Source organism: Schistocerca gregaria, chromosome 4, assembly GCF_023897955.1.
Source record: "Schistocerca gregaria isolate iqSchGreg1 chromosome 4, iqSchGreg1.2, whole genome shotgun sequence".
Lineage (NCBI taxonomy): Eukaryota > Metazoa > Arthropoda > Insecta > Orthoptera > Acrididae > Schistocerca > Schistocerca gregaria.
Genome location: NC_064923.1, coordinates 581,835,997 through 581,854,926, shown reverse-complemented (window position 1 = coordinate 581,854,926; position 18,930 = coordinate 581,835,997). Strand labels below are relative to the sequence as shown.

The window sequence follows — 18,930 nt, the reverse complement described above, 5'->3', positions numbered from 1 at the left end:
CGGCAGTCTACTCGCGTTACGTCAACGAGTATGGTGAGAGTATCTTGCAGCGCTAAGACGTTAAACAAAAGGTCTTAACAGCACTTTCGGTTTAGCCTACCCGCTTTTGACACTAAATTTACAGTTCCATGGATAACTTCAATTTCTCTTTCAGGACACTTAATCACTGTTATTAACGCATAAGCCAGTTGCAGTAAATTCATTAGGATGGGGAAACTACACTCCTCGAAATGGAAAAAAGAACACATTGACACCGATGTGTCAGACCCACCATACTTGCTCCGGACACTGCGAGAGGGCTGTACAAGCAATGATCACACGCACGGCACAGCGGACACACCAGGAACCGCGGTGTTGGCCGTCGAATGGCGCTAGCTGCGCAGCATTTGTGCACCGCCGCCGTCAGTGTCAGCCAGTTTGCCGTGGCATACGGAGCTCCATCGCAGTCTTTAACACTGGTAGCATGCCGCGACAGCGTGGACGTGAACCGTATGTGCAGTTGACGGACTTTGAGCGAGGGCAATAGTGGGCATGCGGGAGGCCTGGTGGACGTCCCGCCGAATTGCTCAACACGTGGGGCGTGAGGTCTCCACAGTACATCGATGTTGTCGCCAGTGGTCGGTGGAAGGTGCACGTGCCCGTCGACCTGGGACCGGACCGCAGCGACGCACGGATGCACGCCAAGACCGTAGGATCCTACGCAGTGCCGTAGGGGACCGCACCGCCACTTCCCAGCAAATTAGGGACACTGTTGCTCCTGGGGTATCGGCGAGGACCATTCGCAACCGTCTCCATGAGCTGGGCTACGGTCCCGCACACCGTTAGGTCGTCTTCCGCTCACGCTCCAACATCGTGCAGCCCGCCTCCAGTGGTGTCGCGACAGGCGTGAATGGAGGGACGACTGGAGACGTGTCGTCTTCAGCGATGAGAGTCGCTTCTGCCTTGGTGCCAATGATGGTCGTATGCGTGTCTGGCGCCGTGCAGGTGAGCGCCACAATCAGGACTGCATACGACCGAGGCACACAGGGCCAACACCCGGCATCATGGTGTGGGGAGCGATCTCCTACACTGGCCGTACACCTCTGGTGATCGTCGAGGGGACACTGAATAGTGCACGGTACATCCAAACCGTCATCGAACCAATCGTTCTACCATTCTTAGACCGGCAAGGGGACTTGCTGTTCCAACAGGACAATGCACGTCCGCATGTATCCCGTGCCACCCAACGTGCTCTAGAAGGTGTAAGTCAACTACCCTGGCCAGCAAGATCTCCGGATCTGTTCCCCATTGAGCATGTTTGGGACTGGATGAAGCGTCGTTTCACGCGGTCTGCACGTCCAGCACGAACGCTGGTCCAACTGAGGCGCCAGGTGGAAATGGCATGGCAAGCCGTTCCACAGGACTGCATCCGGCATCACTACGATCGTCTCCATGGGAGAATAGCAGCCTGCATTGCTGCGAAAGGTGGATATACACTGTACTAGTGCCGACATTGTGCATGCTCTGTTGCCTGTGTCTATGTGCCTGTGGTTCTGTCAGTGTGATCATGTGATGTATCTGACCCCGGGAATGTGTCAATAAAGTCTCTCCTTACTGGGACAATGAATTCACGGTGTTCTTATTTCAATTTCCAGGAGTGTATATCTAGCATACTCTTATTTCCAAACAATAAACTTTGCCTACCATCCTTTGGTTTATATGAGTTATATCGACATCAGTATCTTACGGTTCATGAAATAATTAAATATTAAGTTCTCTTATTTTTATTTATTCGACATTTTTTTGCAAATTGTGAGTACACTCAATGATACCTGGAATCAAGGAAGGAAGGATTGAGTTGCGATTGTGGACGGGGCTGTAATCAATTACTGTTAGTTACTTTATTTTTCAATCACGTACACTTTATTTGGAAACAACAACAAATAAACGGTGACAATAAATTAAGAGGTGTTCCATGACTGAAAGCCTTAATGACAACAAATTCAAAACCATTTCTCAGCTGAAGGCCCTTATTGTAATTATTTAAAACTGTTTCACGGCTGAAGGCCTGAATAGCAATCCTTTAAGAACCAGTTAAACATCTTCAAACTTGAAATTTAAGTTACTAATTAAAAAAAAAACATCATAAAATCTGACCAAATCAAGGGGAAAGGGGGCGGGGCACAGACGTTGCTCCAAGGATCGACGTGGGAAAGTCCCTCAAAGCTTGGAGGGCGATGAGACGGACAGCCAAGAGTGGCATTCGCTTCAAGAGATGGTAGCTCAGACTAGTGGCAGTTTAAACGCATGACCAATAATCATTTGCCGAATGCACCTATCGTCGGATGACCAATGTAAAGATGGAAAAACACAATCTAGACGGAACCAGTGGTCAGCACTACGTTGTCAAACTCCGGTGTTTAGAGCATCTGGAAGCAGAAAGGAACTACTACCAGAGTAGGGGGAATAAACACCACCTGGCCCACAAATCAAAGAAGCTGTCGAACTACACGCCTTACCGGACAGCAGCGGCAAGGTGAGAAGCAGTACACTGCTGTAACATACACTGAGCTCCAGGGCAGGTAACTGGGGGCGTTAGTGGCCACCTGGCAGGAAAAAATACCACTGGTTGAATTTCAAAGATAATAAAATATGGAATTCAACAATTAATAATACGAAGTGGAGGAAAGCTAATTAGGTTCGCCTTCCCCAAACACTCCACTCACTTCTCTTCATCTCGGTGACACTGTGAGCAGCAACAAGCAAGCAAGTGGCGAGATCTTACTAAGTTGGAGGTTTCACTATTTGAATTAAGGTACACTCAACTTCCTGGGCCAAGTTGACAAAGAGGTTGTACCGCTCGCGACTACAGCCCTCCCATCTGGCAGTGCATGTGTGCCGCCAGTGGTCCGGGCGTGTTATGGCGCTGGGCGGACCTGGCTGCTCATCCATCCCCCATCGAACTGCCGACTCACACGACACACACAGAAACACCACCACGTCACCCCAAAGATAGTACCATCGTTACTAGATATGGACAACCGCCGCTGCTGCCACTAGCGGACAGACAACGCTTGCAAACGTAGTGGCGCCTACGAACACAAGAAGAAGCCGGCAACCGTAACTATACCAACTAAACAATGCCAACCTAGCAACAGCACCAACGTGAGCTGCAGCACGGCTCACTCAAATAATGCTTTTGATTCATAGTTTCCTAATTGTCGTTGACGATCAGTTTTTTCGAATAATAACTTGTGAAGAGACCATTTCTCCTAAAGTGATGATTTAATCCGTTGTACACATTTAATCCAGCGCCGATTCTTAAGAGTGAATCTGACCCACAGTTAATTCCGACACGAGTTACATGTCATAAGACTGGAGTTCCCCAAATTCAATAGAATAAGGATTTTTGCTTGCTTCGGCTTTGAGAGGATTTCTGTTCAGATATATTCGAAAATTTCAAACTGCCGCCTCTACCAATAAAAGACTAAAAATATTTTAGATTTAATAAAATAATAAACTAGTTGCAGGGGACGGGGCATGTAGTTCGAGTGTAAAATTATGCCCTCTATCGTGTAAGAGTAGAACTACAGGAAACTGCAGACGCTGTTAGCGTTCATTGGACGCACCATGCACTACATATAGGCCCTGTTGACAAACATCTAGATACGGCTTTTGGAGTGCCTTCAAAAGAAGTAATCGATAACGGGATGGTAGACGTCCAACGAACAGATTCTTTTAACTGTGCATTGCTCGTTGAGCGTCTTTTCCTTGGATAATTTTCAGGTGGACGTTGTCCATAAACTATAAAAAAAAAAAAAATGGTTCAAATGGCTCTGAGCACTATGGGACCCAACATCTATGGTCATCAGTCCCCTAGAACTTAGAACTACATAAACCTAACTAACCTAAGGACATCACACAACACCCAGTCATCACGAGGCAGAGAAAATCCCTGACCCCGCCGGGAATCGAACCCGGGAACCCGGGCGCGGGAAGCGAGAACGCTACCGTACGACCACGAGCTGCGGAACTTAAAGTATCCCTACTCCAGTGTGTGGAGGAAAATGGGAGTATTTTATGCATTGATCGCCGTGTGATTCTCTTGCATGAGGAGAGCTGCAAAGATGGATTTTCTTCCTACGTTTTACGTTTTTAATTCGTGTGTTGTTTATATCGTCTTTTAAAATTGCTCCCCATTTATACGATGTAGCTTGCTAGTCTTGCAGAATGAGGACAGCGTCCAAACATGTAGAAACAAATACTCTAAGACTGATCTCACGAGGAGTTTCTTGTATGCAGAAAACGCCAAACAAGTGTAATTCATCCATTCGCCCACCACACTGTTGATTGTACTCGTTCGTCCCATTTCATTGTGGCTCGGCTCCGGTTATGAGCATTAGATATGTATATAAAAATTCCTCATTCAGACCACATATCTTCGAAACCTATCGTACCTGATACGTCGAGCAATGTAGAGCTTATTTTCATTTTATATCGTAAATCGAAAAATTAATTTTGACCATTTTTCGTTAATATCTGCAAGATTCCAACTATGAAAGCACACTTCATGTCCAGCTGAAAAAACATTTTCAACATTAAGTTCCGCTGCGCTTGTGCCCTTTGGAACTGTGCTACAGTCACGTAACTACGACTGGTTGTGCACTTACAACCTAAAGTTGAGTGGTATTACAAAGTAAAGTTCCGAATAACTCTACAATATTCAGAAACTGATACCTTCCGTGAGAAAGAACCCTCGGTTATTACACGACGAAAATTTCTTTCGCAATTAAGCCTTCTGTCAAATCGGTTTACGGGATCCCTTTCTTCGCTGGGTTATCTGCATTTAGATAGATTCTGCGTTTCTTCCGCTCCAGGAACGTATACCTGGAATCGTTAAACCAAATCTTTACTTTGATGTCAGCGAAATTACCTTTTTGCATGTTACATCGACTTTAAAATGAATAACTTTACAGTCGCCTGCTATCAGAAAAATTGAAAACAAAACTCCATACTAGGTGCGTCTTAAATTTCCAGAATTACGTAATTGTCCCCTGAAATCTGTTCTGTGGGTTCATTTCTGTCGTCTACATTGATGACGGAGCGTTAAACCGCTTTCAGCGTCACTTTTTCATTCGTCAGTTTGCTAAGTCGCAGGAAAATAAGGCAACCAAGCGACATGACTAATATCTACCTGTAAGACAGTTATAAGAGAGCATTTTCAATTCCATCAACACTAGCTCTCGATGACGCGCTACCTATTTCACACCTTCACCCAGTACCTAACAGTGCTGGACTTTCCTTATCCCAACGATTTCTGTTTACCGTCAGGTGCATACCACGTTCGGTCGAAACTGCTACAGTCATTTCATAGTTCTTCATTTATGTCACCTGTTTCTCCGTCCCTGCCCGACAAATGACGTGTCGCTGTTATTATGTCTAATGTGCAGCAACGTCTGTTGAAATTGCTCTAGGCATTCCAGAGCTATGATTAAACACACATACATCCATTTCAATACACAGTGAATCATAGTCAATATAAAAAAACTGGCAGAGGTAAAATATACGATAACAGAAGAAAAAACTTTCCAATCTGCAAACGATTCGTTTCTGAGGTAGCCACAGATGTGAGGTTTCGAGCCGTCACTGCCTTCTGTATGATACATTGTCACAATCGTTGCAAATGTATGTGAATTACACTAATCAAACAAATGTCATGGGCTAGCGCTATGCACATATACAGATGGCGTTAGTATCGCGTACACGAGGTTACACGGGCAGTGTATTGGCTTAGCTGTCACATGCACTCAGGTGATTCGTGCGCAAGCGTTTCCGACGTTATTAAGGCCGCACGACGGGAATTAAAAGACTCTGAATGCAGAATAGTAGTTGAAGCGACACGCATGGGACATTCCATTTCGAAAACATTGGGGAATTCACTATTCCGGGATCCAGAGCGTCAAGCGTGTGCCACGAATACCAAAACTGAGACATTATCTTTCATCACTGACAACACAGTGCCCGGCAGCCTTCACTTAACGAGTGTCAGTGCTAGCAATAATCAATACTGCGGGAAATAACCGCAGAATTCAATGTGGGACGAACGACGAATGTATCCGTTTGAACAGAATGGAGAAAGTTGGCGTTAATGGTCAACGGCAGCAAACAACCAACGCTAGTGGCATCGCCTGCAGAGCCTCTCCTGGGATCGTGACAGTGTGGATAGGACGCTAGACGACTGTAAAATCGTCGCCCGGTCAGATGAGTCCCGATTCAAGTTGATAAGAGCTGATGGTAGCTTTCGAGAGTGGCACATACTCCAAGAAGCCATGGACCCAGGTTTCAGCAAGGTACTGTGCAACCACTTTGTGGCTCCATAATGGTATGGGCAGTGTTTCATTGGAATGTACTCGGTCCTCCGGTCCAACTGAACCTATCATTGCCTGGAAGTGGTTACGTTCGGCTACTTGGAGAACATATGCAGCCATTCACTGACTTCATGTTCCCAGACGACAATGTCTTGTCACAAGGGCGAAGGATGTTCGCGATTGGTTTGAAGAACATTATGGTCAAATCGAACGAATCATTCGGCCACCCAGATCGCCTAACATGAATCGCATCGGAAATTGATGCAACATAATCTAAAGGTCAGTTCATGCGCATAATGATGCACTCGCAATACTTTAACAATTATGGACCGCGATAGAGGCATCCAACTACTTGTTCAGTCCATGTCACTTCGGACTGCTGTACTAAGTCCGGTAGAATACGTTCCGACACAGTATTAGGAGGTATCTCATGACTTCCGTCACCTCAGTTTATAAACTTTTTGATATAAACCCCATTTAATGGGCTGAAATTTCGCCGAAGGCCTATGGTTTGGTAATGTGGTACACGTATCAAGAGGCATAAACACTTTTTACTGCTGATCTAAGACGTGTAAGGAGGCTATTCGACCTGTGTTGGATACGTCGAGTGGGCTCTGTACCTTGGCTTTCGAAATAGTCTCTCCTCAGTTATTAGAACTGTAACAGATAAAACCATAGAAGAACCTGAAGAAGAAGTAAGAGCAAAGCCAAGTACTGCAACGTAACCACAACCAGACAGCATATGGTGGTCATTGAAATGCGTGATCGCCGGCCTCTGGGACCGAGCAGTTCTAGGCGCTTCAGTTAGGAACCGAGCGACCGCTACCGTCACAGGTTTGAATCCTGCCTCAGGCATGGATGTGTGTGGTGTCCTTAGATTAGTTAGGTTTAAGTAGTTCTAAGTTCTAGGGGACTGATGACCTCAGATGTTAAGTCCCATAATGCTCAGAGCCATTTTTGTATTTAATTGTTTGCAGTGTGGGAACAATCTGAATGCCTCATTGACATGCCAAATCGGATAATTCTTTTTCATACACACTACGTCTTTCTACCTTTAGTGATCTCAAAAGTGAAGTGCACCCAACTCTCCCACTGATCCGGTTGAAGAACTACGCAGTCTTGTAGCATTTTTATGAGGTAATCTGTGGTATGTCTGAAACAAGTCGTAACGCTGTGTACAGGTCATCTCGCTAGAACAGCTTGCACGTGTCATATTAGTTTTAGGTACTTCTACGTGGATCAAAGAACTGTGGCGGTGCGAAAACATTAGTGACACACACACACACACACACACACACACACACACAGAGAGAGAGAGAGAACTTTGCTTCGCTGCGATACTAAAGTTGCACATTAACTCGTTGTACGTGCTTGTGAATGTGACTGTCGATGCATGCGTTACTCAATACCATGTTAAAAGACTATGTCCGTCCTGGGCCCACACTGTAAATCTCTCTAGTAAACACTTGTTCCTATGCGAAAACTATAGGCAATAGCATTCGTAGACTGAGTCTCATAGGCTGATCTCCACTACAAACTATGAAGACAAACAGTAGAACTCCATACTAGAGCTGTCATTGGCCAATGCTCAATATGCACTGTCCGTTGCTGTTCGTGGCCACTGCTTATCACAACGCGGAAGTCTATCTCATTGATGGCGGCGCGGAGGTTACCTATTGGGCCGCGCTTGGGTCTCGCGGCGAGCTGCAAAGCGCTGCCCATGGCGCTAGTCGGAAACTGTCTTAGCACGCAAGCTCCAGCTGCGGCCATTGGCGAAGACACCACACATAAATAGCATCCATGTAAAAGGACGGCACATGGAACACATTTTTAACAGGTATGAGTGTGAAGAAAATTGTAATATAATACATTATAAAGAATTAGTTAGATTATAAAGTAGTATTTCTCGCTAAGATATGTCGTGTCTGAAATGAGCATAGTTGGATCGAGACTGCTTTCTCACATTTTTTTATATGTATTTCTCTCTTACAACTTCGTCAGACGCACATTTCGCAAAAGTGATCTGACTCACTCATGTGTCCATAGTCACTGAGCGGTCCTATGTTATGTTGCTGCCACTTGTTCATCGTTTTGCTTCTGTTCAGTGTGGCGATAATTACAGATGTTTCGTCAGGGGTACTGTGGTGGTATGTCTGCTGTTGGAGATCCTATGTGTTGTGTGTGTGTGTGTGTGTGTGTGTGTGTGTGTGTGTGTGTGTGTGTTGTGTGCGTCAATAATGAGAGAGAGAGAGAGAGAGAGAGAGAGAGAGAGAGAGAGAGAGAGAGAGTAAGAGAGAGAGCTGGAAGAAAGGGGAGAGGGGTTGAGAAGTGTTAACAGAATATAACAGAATAGAAATACTCCGTACATTAGCTCCAACAAGGTGATCTATCTGCAAAAAGAAGGCTAACAACAGGCTCACCCATCAATGGTCTACTTGCAACCATATTTCTATACCACACTGTAAATAAAGTATTCAGTGAAGTCATAGATCCAAAACAATATAAGGTTATATACTGGCACCATTGTGTGGACAGACTGGTGCCATGATGTGGACAACATCATCTGCTTGACACATGAAACAGACGCCCAATTAAAACTACTGTACAGTGGCATTAACATAGTTTACTCTGAAAGACAGTTGACCACTGAGACAGAATCAGGCATGAAACTCAATTTCTTAGACATCATTAGAAACAGTGTCACCAAGAAGTATGTTTTTAGAACATCCAGGAAACCACAGCCGCGGGTAAAGCCATTCACAACCACTCGGAATCACCCACAGGCTCCAATACTTTCGTTTTTGTGGTAAATGCAGTACAGGTTTAAAAGAACTCCACTGGAAAAATTCAGTTACACACAGGAACTAAACACAATACACCAGATAATAAACAATCTGAACAACAAAATAAAACAAGCGATGTAAAAAATGAATAAATTAGCGTTCGTAATAAAGAACCAGGAACACAAACACATGACAAACACAGGAACCAGGAACAACTTACGAAATACACTTCATGGGAAACATAAGCATACAGCAACAAAAATGTCCATAGGGTGGGGAACATTCTGATGAAACGACTACAAATATCAGTCCGCACAAACAAGATAGCACAGAAAATTCTGAGCACTTAGAACGTCTCCACAAAAGAACTTTTCGTAGCTGGAATATATGATTTAAGTTGTAGTTCATGCCAGTCTCTCTACATAGGCCAAACATACAGAAATTTCGAAACGAGGTGTTCTGAACACCTCAGAGCCTTGAAAAGTAACAGTACACACTCCACTTTCCTACATGATGACGTATAATAATACCACCACACAAACATCATTCAGAATGTTCTTGAAATCCTCACAGATAGTAATAGTCCATATCAAAACCTCGCAATAGAGGAGACATAACTTATACGAAAATCAGTGATACAAGAAAAGAAAATATTAAATGAGAATATGTAACTGTGCAACATGGTTCTTTTTGCAGAACTCAGCGAATTACACAAAGTCACTTTCCCACATAAAACACAGTAATAAAAAACACCATAAAGATTCTGATACTGTGATGTCACATAGGAGTATGAGTAAGATATGGACAAGAAAGCACAAAAATTAGGAAATAAGTGTCGAAAAACAGTTCCTTCATAAACAGGTGGAAAATACTAGCGATATAGATTTGTAAAGCAGTGGTCATTACAACACGAAAGTAAATCCTGGGTCGTCTGGAATTGATGAAAAGTGACAAAAAGCTTAATAAAGTGAGATTTATTAGGGCTGTAAAGAGTTATATCGGAGTAGACGGTTTAAGAAACAATGACATGAGAAAGAATTTGAACACATTTAATAAAGGAAACAAAACTGAGGACAAAAGAAAAAAATGAAGTGAACATCTGGACAGAATAAAATGCAGCAGACTTACCTTTCAAAGTAAGAAATTATATTCCGGCAGGCCGAAGAATTCAGGGAACGCTAAGAAAGAGATGGGCATCATATTAGGCAAAAGTCTAGTAGTTGAATATAGAGGAAGGAAATGTGGGCTCTCCCAGAGGTATATGATATGGACCATTCCGTTCGATTTATTCTTCAGCGTAACAATTTACTGTTCGGTTCGCGCAAGTAAATATCATCGACCCATATGGTTCCGGGGATACAGGCAACGCAGTGTGTTTGTTGGAGTTCCTATTGTTGGAGGAAGTGCTGGGCATGTTAGTTGTGCGGTAACGACGTCCGTGTACACTGCAAACGTCTGTCCGACAGCTGCTTTCCATAATAACGCGAAACGACAGTGTGGCTACACGGTGATTTAGGCGACGGCGAGCATAGGGTGGCCTCGTTTCGGCGGCGAAACAGGAAATAAAAACGTGCCGTGCGCACGCCACTGCGGCACTTTGTATCGGGGCCGCGCCGGCCGCCCACACAGTAGCATCTGGACGGAAGCTTTGTTTGGGCACCGACAGGACAGGGCCGGACACAGAAGGGATAGGGATAGGGATAGGGAAGCGGCCCAGCACGCCGAGTTGACAGCGGGTAATTTGCGGCCGCGCCACCAGAGGCGCTGAGCGTCCGTCCCGAGAGACCGGAGCGGCAGCCGTGTCGTAAAAACGGACGCGCCGCGCCGCGCCGCGCTTTGCCGGCCAGTGGGTATGAGGTGGGGGGATGGGTTGTGGGCAGGAGGGGTGCGGGGTATGGGTACAGCTCTCTGCTCTGCTCTGGCAGCGGGTTATCGACTGCGCACGCGCCCCTAAAGGTCATAGGACGCACCGCACAGCACCACACGCCGGGCGCCGGCCGCACCGCGCCTAGCAGACGAGGCGTGACCCTCTTTCCCACAGGCCAGGGGGTCAGTGCTGGCGCACATGATACAATGTCCTGTACTCTGCAATTGTGTGTGATTCACGGGAACTATCCCAAAATGCGACAGAGCCAGAGTAGAAACTACATTAAAACTGCAGCACCATAAAGACACCACGAAATAAGCACTAACTAGGAAGGAAGTGTACTACATGCTTGGAAATGCGAAATATTAGCATTTCAGTGCAACAACACAGTCACCTACATTCTGCAGATAACGAAAAATTATTCGGCAGATTTCTAGTTCAGAAAATACAATTGAATGCTGTTTGTGTTATGATCAGGCGAAACTACAATCGTCCAGTCATAACGTGATCTACAACATGTGAAGTACAATTTCTCTTTGTTACATGAATGAATGAAATTAGTAACTTAACTTGATGCAATCCTTTGCTACAGGAGTGGTTGACAGCGTACAGCTGTCATTGACTATTAAAGCATCGCTTGATGCATTAATTATCAAGTACAACATTCAACATTTATGAAAGTACATTTTCGTCTGAGACTTGAATTGGTCTTCAGTTCTATCGATGATGTTGGCTGTTTCTGCTGAGGAAATTAAAACACTGCTCGCGGTGTCGGAAGAATATAAAAGAGAGGAAACCAGCCATCGTCAAAATCTGCCAGAGAAACTAAGAATTAAAAGACATACAATCCATGGGAGTTGTGAACATACTAAAATATGTCGCCATGCGTCATATAGAACGTTACAATGCCAGCCACACACAGAATACTGTAAAGCCAAGCAAATGATACCCCGTCACGAGTTGAAGATCTCGGCATCTAGCGGTAGAAACCGTATTAAATGGACACGTAGAACTGACCTTGGAAATCGCAGTAACAAAATGGATTTTATTATTAAATAACAGTCCAGTACAAGAGACAGAAAGTATTCACCATTACACTTATGAGAGCTAAAATACAAAGAAAATTACTTGAAGCTAAGGAAACTGAACTACCTGCTATTGTCTTGTTGTGAATGGAACCAAGTAGTTCAGTTTCCTTAGCTTGAAGTAAATTTAATTTTTAGACTGCTTCTTCGCTCGGCTCTATGTTGACCTCCGTGTGAGGCTGCTGCTGTGCTGAGAGAGAGGTTCTGTCTCCTTCAGGCTCTCAGAATCGTTGTTGCAGATTGAACCGATACATTGCTAATGTCACTAGCATCAATATACGTTGCCGACTTTGGTGTGGTGTCATGATCTTTGGACGATTTTACAATTTGTTGATGAGAAGGTAGTATAATTCCTTGTGTGAAAAGGACAAACATCTACCACCACATGTCACAATCAAACAGTGTAGGATCATGGCTTATTCAGACGATCGTTTATGGCTTCGTGATATTGCTGCTCATGTTGGTCGAGATCGTATGACTTACATTCCAATTTGGAATTGATGGTTTCGCGAGACCCATACTCAATTCCTTGCAAGACGTGCAAAGGTGTATGCGACTCGTGCCGAGAGGGAAGATTTATAGTTCACTCAGCTGTTTAGGATGTGGAGTCACACCACTTATCTTGCGACAGGAAATAGGCTTGTTCGGAGCAATACAGATGTTCATACAAACTGTGCGACGCCGTGCGGGGTAGCCACGCTGTCTTAGGCGCCTTGTAGCGGTCCGTGCGGCTGCCCCCGTTGGAGGTTCGAGCCCTCCCTCGGGCATGGGTGTGTGTGTTGTCCATAGCATAAGTTCGTTTAAGTTAGGTTAAGTAGTGTGTAGGCTTAGGGACCGATGACCTCAACAGCTTCTTCTCGTAAGACCTTACCACAAATTTCCAAAAAGAGTGCGAATATGTCTCAAATACCGTGGACTGAAACCATTGTTTCAGTTTCTTTTGCTGTGACAGCTGATAGAAGTACGCCGACTGTGGAGGTCTCAAGGATAATATTGAACACAACAGTGACACCAAATCGGCTTTTAGGATGTGTCCCTGTTCTACATATAGCATCACAGTGACATAACTATGTGAGGAAGCTTAGTGAGAATGTAAATCGCCAGACTGTATCGATCGTCATACAGGTCCAACACAAGGGTCACTTCTGTTTCGTACAGACGATAATCTGGACACTTTTTACATTTATTATGTGGTAAGTCAAATGACTGTGATCTGTCTACGATATCTACATGGCTATACCCTTCAACATGATAACGCCAGACCATCAGGCTCTCCTGACCTATCTCACTATAAATGGTCATCAGCTGGTGCCCTCATATGCCATCACTCACCAACTACGGTTCATGAACGCTTGGACAGAGTTGAAGCAGGAGCTCATGACACACCCGCATCTGTCACCTAAGCTCAATTTGATTCGATGCCCAGCCGAGTTAGACGCATTGTTTCTGCCAGAAAGACGGCATTTTACTAAATATCACCCCTACCCCCCCCCCCCCCTTTCCACATGTCTCCAAGACACCGTCAGCTCAAGTCATGTATTCCCACAGCGATACTATCTATGCACAGCAATTAAAATTTCGCTATTCGCTATCCCTCCTGGTTTGTAGTTGCAGTGGTCACAAGTGTAGGAGTAGTAGAAGTAGTTGATCCAGTTACCAGTTATATGATAGCTTCCTTACTGTCTGCAACATATACTTGATGATCTGGTGGATAATGGTGTAGGTTCCATGGCGCTAATAGAGGACGATGTATTTATCTACAGGAAGGCTTGAACATCAGAAATCTGTAGCGAAATGGTAACCTGCAGAGAATCGACCATGTTTGCAAGACTGACAGTTACAATAGAAGGTATACGAACAAGCGAATAAACCACTACTCTCAACGAAGAATAAGTTTGCAAACAATAACTACCGTAAAGTTCCTAGGAGCGACCGTCGACAGCGACGGAATTGCCACATAAAACAAATGTTAGTCAACACGTGTGGAGATCCTTTGGGAGAATCTTAAGGAAATGTAGTTCCTCTACGAAACAAATCTCACAATACTCGTTCTGCCGACTTTTGAGTACCTTCCATCAGTCTTAATAGCAAAAATACAAGAGACTGAACGGAAAGCTCAGCGTTTCGACACGGGATAATTTCTCCGGCACGGCAGTGTTGTAGAGGTTGTGCTTTAAGAAGTGGTTGCTAGGTGTCTGTTCACTCAGCACTTTCACTTCTTCCCATTATATTTTGTCTGTAGCAGATCACGATATTTGTCTTTGCTATACTTTACGCGATTCAGCTATAATCGGTTTCGATTAATCGATACAAGCACTGCAGAAATCTTTTTGCTTGATCACTGATGCAATTTTACGTCTTTGGCGAGGCAGTTTGCTTTCGACCAGCAGGAATCAGTCACCTGTTGCAGGTCATTAGGTCTTGCATGTTTGAAAGTGTGTTCACCGTTACTAGTTTATTTTCAATTCTGTGTGCTGTTTGGAGAAGTTGGATGCTTGGCAGTAGAAGCGTGTTTGGAGAGAAGACTACTCTTCTCTTATGGAGGTACGAGCTACCATACAGATTTTACAACTAAAAAGGAATATGATGAGACCATTTTAATTAATTTGCCGTGCTGAAGTTCAGTTATCGTAGCGAAATCAAATTGGTATGTCCTGGTTGCGATTATACCGTGGGTAGGAAAGGGCCTATGTGCTTAGACATAGTAAAATAAAAGCGTATAGGCTGCTAATAGGTATGTGAATAGAAGCCAATCTTAACGTCATGAAGTCAACTTGTAGTAGTACAAGACAAGCGACTGCAATGCTTGTTGCTGTCACAGGACAACAAGTACTGATGCAAGAGTATCTCAAGTGCAATGTTCTTTGATTTCACAAAATAAAAAGTAAATAATATTTGTAGTCGACCATTGTGCTGTATTCTGATGTAACGACTGCAAATTCATATTGAAAGTTCCATTTGACACTAAGGAGTACGGTAAATAGCAGTGCTAGTGATTGTCAGTAACTGATTAATGCAACATTACTATTCTTTTATTATTAATTACAATTTGAATTCTTTGCAGCTATGAGAAAGATTTGAAAGCAACTCTGGTGAGAAAGCAAGCAGATCACGAGATACAGTAGTCAGCAGTCCCTTACAGCCAGTTTGTGGAAGGACCATCAAAGAGACTAGGGTCAATATCCCAGCGGCCATCGGCCATCGCCTGGTGCTGCTGCCCGAGGATGTCTGGCCACCTCGCGTACAAACACGGACGGCACCACCTGTGGAGCAAAGTCCTGGTGAAAACATTTTATGAGCTGGGAGTGCAGTGAGAAGGCTCACCACTTAGTGGAAGGTACCATTGTGCTCAAATTGTGGATATCTGGCCCTTTCTCAAGACGGCACTGAAGTATAGACATAAACATCTCGATGTCGTACTAGCAACCAGCAGTCCTGGGCCTTTCAAAACGTGAGCCATCGCTGATCCTTCCTGACTCAACAAAAAACAAATGTTTACACGATATAAAGACCGCGACCAGTGGTTGACGTTATAAGCTGAAAAGAGACATATGACAGTGATGATGAAGAGCACCTTACAGGCTGCTTGCATAGAGAGGGAATGGCATGACTTTTCTTTACCTAGGAAGGTAGGACGTAATTTGCTGGTTAGCAAGTTGGAGGAAGTGGACTAGCATTTTGTAAGTAGCAGTTTCATCTGTCAGCGCTCAGAAGATCTGGAGCTCAGACAATCAAAATACAGTAAGAGATGCAAAATTCGACAATACCAGGTTTACCTTTTATTAACATACAATCAGAACTCTCCTACATCTTCGGCCTCAAACCTCAACTGCACCATCGGGAGCCTCCACCAGATTTTTTTCAGGACGCCGCCAGTCTGACGTACCATCAAGTCTGATGTATTGAGAACTTAGAAACGTTTTGGGGTGATCTGTAGTTAGCTGCTGGTGAGTGTTTTGGGTGCTGCCAGTTATTGATTCTGCACCCACTTCAGCCTCCACCTCCAACATTATGATGAGATCGAGCTGCAACAACAACATGGTGTATATGGATATGAAAATCATTTTATAGTAATCCAGTTACGGCAAGCTTCACTCTGAGGACTTGTATTTTATCCCCAACGAACATTTTGCTTTCATCCCAACCACATGTTTGATATATTCCCTTCTGTTGTATTATCTGTTTTCAGGTTACATCACGACAGTCACTGGGCACTTCACAACTACATGTAAATTTATTAGCGTCTTCCGCTGACCCTCCACGTCAGATATGTGAAGGACTTATTATGTTAATGTTGCCACAGGTTACCATCGGTTTATCACTCAAATGTTATTGGAATAAGTCAGAGTAATTGTATTTCGTATCTCAGTTAGTAGTCATAACATTCCCTATCATTCTGTTTTGAGAGGTACCTTTCCATTTTTGTAATGTCTCCCAGGATTCCAATTCGCTAACCTGAAGCAACAGTTTTCAGTGCACAAAGACATAGCTTACAACTGAAGTGAACCAGCTGGGTCAGGATCAGATTATATTTATTTGTAATGGGTCGTCTAGGCAGGACAAGATGTGGAACAAGTTAAATGATCTTGAAATACAACTTGAAACTGAGATTAACAGCTTTTCATCTAAGACCCCATGGTGTTATTAACATATGACGTGTGTATCTGCGGTTGCCTAATATTGTCTCCACAAAGGAATACTCACCCTACAAATGATTAAATCTGCGATTGACGACCTACTACGGGGGATTTCCATAAAACTAAGTTTCATCGGGATGCTACTGGAAGGAATCACAACTTGATATCGTAAATTATTTATTCTCAGAAAACTCATAGAGTGCAAAAATTGTATAATTTCCCAGTGCAATACGAGGGTTGCCCAGAAAGTAATGCACCGCATTTTTTTCTTCAACAGTTCTGTATTTAATATAATGACAATTACGCACATGAAAGAATGGTGTTGTATCTACACACCCTGTTTTTCCTCGTAATCTCCATCCATTTCTATAGCCTTCCTCTAGCGCGGAACAAGGGCGTCTGAACCCTGTCGGTACCAGCCCATGTCCTAGTGGCGGAGCCAGTGCTCCACTTTGTGAATCACATCGTCACTGACAGATGTAGCGCCAACTGCCGAGTCGTAATGCGTCTGTCCTCGCGAATGACAACATCCGCTCGCTGCAACATATCAGGTGTGACAGCCGTGGATGGCTCCCTGATCACTACAGATCGTGGAGCTCCGCCTAACCGCCCTCTGATGACGTCACCCTCCGTGCTCAGTGACTAACTGTACTTCTATCGACAGCTGATGCTCCATAGACTTTTGTGAATATTCCCCACAGTTTCTTTCTCTGCAGTGAGAAATTCAATGACGGTACGTTGCTTTTAACGTACATCACCTACAGGCGTCATTTTGAAACGGTGCTGCAGCTGCGTCATCTGTCGGAAGTGATAGAAACTTGGCGCGCTCACTCACAAGACAACAAGTAACACATAAATAACATTTCACAATCGTAACATTGTTTTCGGCTGAGAAAAAAATGCAGAGTATTACTTTCTGGGTAACCCTCGCATAATGTATCTCGGATTCTACCCTATACGTAATTTTGAGACTGGCAGAATGTATGTTTGACTTCCCTCAGACCGAGCCCCTTATTACTAGACAGACACAAAGTTATCTGATATCGTTCAGTGCTGAGAAACTGAAGAACTACACCTTGACTGGCAATTTCAGAAAAAGCTCAGTGGACAATCAAATGGAACTCAAGACATTTGCTGTTAGAATATCCCTATCCGTTGAACCAGGTTGTACCTGTCACCTACTGAAGTAGGGACTGTAATTGTACTCCAACGATGATCTGCTCGTTTTGGCACAGACTGCCGTGCAGATGATATATGTGGCATGCCTGCAATTCTCTGTCTACGCAGTGGACGCAATATGTCGCCCAAAAACTCCTACGCAAGAAATTACCTCAGTACAATACAGAACATGAGTCAAAATTTCTGTGTACTCACTAGCAACGAACAGAAATTCGACCCAATATTCTCCCTTCAAGAAGCACTTGAACGTGTGTCAGACTCCACGGAGAGTTAACGAACCATTACGCGAGTAAACAGAACAACAACTCTGTTCAGGGAGAAACGACTTCAGACACTCCTTGTGTCGAAAGCAGTACTTCTCAGAACTAACTCCCAAATTATCCAATGTGCCTCGGTAGGTCGATCCATGGAGGGAGGTATCTCTGATCGATCCCAACAGGGAACTGCTCTCAGTCGATGCCCACAGAGAAGTTCTCCTCCACACTGTACCGTGCTCCCCCTGGACATGCAGGGTCTACATTTTCCCTGTGGCTGTTACACAAACATTATCTCACATAAAATGGGTCATGCATCTGTCAGCCAATCACTTAAAGCTCATACTCCTTCCAAGAGATTTTCTGAAAGGTCCATTTCCTCTTCTACATCCATAGCACTATGCAAATTAAAAATGCATCTCCGTTTCTCCAGCTGGAAGCTAGCCCCAGCGTTTCCAACGAGAAATGCCTCCGAGGCAGACTTGCACCTATCGTTGTGACCCCACACACTCCTTTGTACTAAAAGTATGCCCTTCTGCCTTCATCCACCAGTGATGCTCTTTCTCCAAGTAAGCTACTCTGAAATATTTTTACGTTCCACCAGAAACCCACATGCACCTAGTCTGTCCATGCTGCGAATGTTCTGCCGCCTTTAGCATCGTAAAGTGTAACCACCACGCTCGGTTCTCTCTAAGACAGTAAATGTCTCCTCCTGCATGTCTCCTCCCAGTCCCTCTTTAGCCAACAGTAGCACTTGAGGAACACGTGGCCCACTTCG

The 18,930-nt window shown here is 44.4% G+C and overlaps 1 protein-coding gene across 1 annotated transcript in view; it reads right to left on the bottom strand.

The window, feature by feature from the left end:
• Positions 1 to 10,769, bottom strand: part of LOC126266665 (uncharacterized) — a 975,748-nt gene extending 964,979 nt beyond the window's left edge. Inside the window, exon 1 of the mRNA XM_049971081.1 lies at positions 10,259 to 10,769. The gene's annotated coding sequence lies outside the window, so the exon portion shown is untranslated. The remainder of the gene's footprint in view (positions 1 to 10,258) is intronic.
• Positions 10,770 to 18,930: the final 8,161 nt, after the last annotated feature.